The sequence below is a fragment of the Myotis lucifugus genome, unplaced genomic scaffold, assembly GCF_000147115.1.
Source record: "Myotis lucifugus unplaced genomic scaffold, Myoluc2.0 scaffold_1451, whole genome shotgun sequence".
Taxonomy (NCBI): domain Eukaryota; kingdom Metazoa; phylum Chordata; class Mammalia; order Chiroptera; family Vespertilionidae; genus Myotis; species Myotis lucifugus.
The window spans coordinates 17093-20052 of NW_005872499.1; the positions used below are offsets into that span (position 1 = coordinate 17093).

At 38.1% G+C, this 2960-nt stretch overlaps 1 pseudogene; it reads left to right on the forward strand.

Moving 5' to 3' along the window:
- Positions 1-261: 261 nt before the first annotated feature.
- On the forward strand, positions 262-2720 carry LOC102420124 (annotated as a pseudogene).
- The last annotated feature ends 240 nt before the right edge of the window (positions 2721-2960 follow it).

The following is a 2960-nucleotide window of genomic DNA, read 5'->3' on the forward strand; positions in this document are numbered from 1 at the left end:
GGGGGACCAAGAAACCAAAGGGTATAAAGAAAAAGCTTCCTCCATATTGATTTGCTCAGGATTTGGAAACAGGCTCCCCTGAATCACGGTACTAGTACATCTGGAAATAAACGTATTTTTCCTGTATCTCTGGGTACTCCTGTGTATTTTTCAGTTGCCCGGTAAATTCTGTAACAATATAGTTATGCAAAGATTGTACATTGCAGGGCTTTTTCATTTCAATTTCTTCTTACTCAGTGTTAGTGTGTATTGTCACTGTCCATGACCCCAAGTCATATAATTACCCGGTTGCTTAGAGTTAGTCAATCACTTTCCACAATTTTAGCTATTGTTTCTCTTCTTACTGCGGGTGTAACCAAAGGTATTTGCACCACATCTACACCTTTTGTATTATTGGGATTGTCTTCCTTTGGATCAATGTGACATAGTATTTACTTTTGTGGAAAAAAATATTGCTCTCTGGAGCTCAAATACATTCTATTCTGCTGGGAAAATTATTTACTATGCATGTGCATTGATTTCTTAATAATATTAACAAAATCTAAAATACACTATTCTGTAGATGAATTCAAATGTTTTTGGCCAGGCTTTTCCCTTTTCCTGAGGAATCAGTTCTTAACTTGCAGAGTCAGTTTAATCTGGAAAATGTCACCGTTTTCAGTACCAATGAGCAGGAGAGCACCTTGAGTCAGAGGCGCACTGAAGGTACGGAAGAAGGGATGGATGTAGAAGAAAGAGAAATGGCAGGTGATGAAGCTCCAGCAACTTGCTCCATTCCAGTTGATTGCAATCTGTATTGAAAATCCTGGTCACTTCAGGATTACTTGCAACCCTGTACAATGCTATCAGATTTCATGGAAAAGTATTTTCTAGTATTCAGTAGTTCTAGCTGTTTTCAAGAGTTATAAATTAGATGATACTCAGTCCTCAAGATAAAAGTTGGTAGAATTAAAAACAGGAGAACATGTATATTTTGCAAAATTTTTAACAAGTGAAAAATGGATGGGTTTACAATTGTGCAACAGTAACTTTTGATGACGCATCCTATATCAGGATCTCATCTTATTTCAATGTTCTCAAGGGATAGGTCAAATTCAAAAATTCAAACTATATTTTAACTAATGAGCAATCACTCTGGATTGAAGATACTACAAAATCAGTTTATGGAGTACAATCTAAAAACCCATCTGATGGAGAGATATTTTCAAAGAGGGCAGAGCATTAAACAGTGAAGAAAACTGGAGCTCATGGAAAAGTAAAGGCTGCCCAAGTTTTGCGAAGGAAAATAAACATCAGATACCAAGCTGATGAGAGTAATATGAAGAGGACAGTAGCAGAAGTTTTCCTAGGGAAAGGACCCAGAACAAAGGGTCTGATGGGAAATGGGTCAGCAAGGCTTTGGAATCCTTGTCCTGGTAATATGAAAGCCGGTACATCAGAGACAAGGGGATATATGCCAATTTTGAAGGTATACTTTGAAAAAGTCTCTGAACAGGCAGATCCTGAAAATGAGACTATGAATAATTCAAATTATGGTTGGAGAGTCTTGAGACTATCAGCATGGAGAGCCCTCATTTCTTCTAGCCAAGCAACCAGCAGTTTTAAACTTTGCCAGAATATCTTAAAATTGTGGTAATAAAATTAGCCAAGGAATTACTACCTTCTTCTGAAGAAATAAAAGCAGGTGAGGATGAAGATGATGATGCTTTATTGAAGGAAAACAAAACCCTGGTGTTCTGAGAGACAAACCTGCAGCAGGGGAACAAATAGAAGTATTGCAAACAAATTAGGTGAAGAATGAAAGGTTCTGGCTCTCTAATTGGAAATAAAAGACTCAAAAATTATAAATTAGACAGGTTGAGTGTGATAGCGAAGAGATGAAGATGAGAGCTAGGCAGCTAGTGGGCTTGCAGGAGGCAGCCAATCAATGATTCTCTCTCATCATTAATGCTTCTATCTCTCTCTCCCTTTCCCTTCCTCTCTGAAATCAACGAAAATATATTTTTTAAAAAAGCATAACCTCACCAAGTATACAAGTGTATAAATGGGAGAAATGACAGTAGACAAAGATCATTGCTCTCTTAGAAGTTGCCTTATAAACTTGTTCCTAATGATATAAGATACCTCCTTTCCCAAAACAGGATGCTTTCACTGTTGAATACTTGCATTGGGATTGTTGGAAATTATAGGTTCAGACAGTCCATGTCGGATTATTTGTTTCTGAGAATCTTCCTTGAAATTATACCATGTTTTAAAAAACAGATTTTAAAAAATCGATTCCTGCATGCGTCTGTATGAGAAATGCGTACCTGTTACACTTGTGAAAAGACAAGGAACTTGGCCTTCCTACAGTTTTTCTGAATCATACTCTCCAGGGATCTTTCTCTTTCAAAACCACCGGAGGTCATCCAAGGCTGAACACTGGTCTATAGAGATTTAAAAATAGTGATGTCTGGGTCCCAACCCAAGAGAGTCTGGTGTAATTGGTCTGGAGTGTGGCCTGGGCATGGGTTCTTTTTAAACACTCCTCAGATGATAAGAAGGTACAGTTAAGGTTAAGAACTACTTTTCCAAAAATAGCTCCCCAGGTGGTTTGTATGCATATGAAATGTGAGAACCACTTCTTTTAACTCATTCCTAAGCTGCCTTTCCTGTCTCAGGTGACCTTGTCAACTCTGCTCAATCAGGGCTCCGCTCAACAAATGCCAAGTGACTTCTGAGATTTAAATGGCAATGCTGGGATCCTGATTTAATCAAATGCGTTTCCCCACGTTTAGAGTCTGATTTGAGTATATCATTTATTGAACCACATTCTAGCTAATAATTGCTAATGTACCACACTACAAGCCTTTAGCAGCTCTCTTGCTGTCTTTCACTGACTCTCTTGGACTGAATTCACTCATATCATATTATCTACTGGTTCCCTGACCCTAGAATTGTAGCCCACAACCTAGATTCTG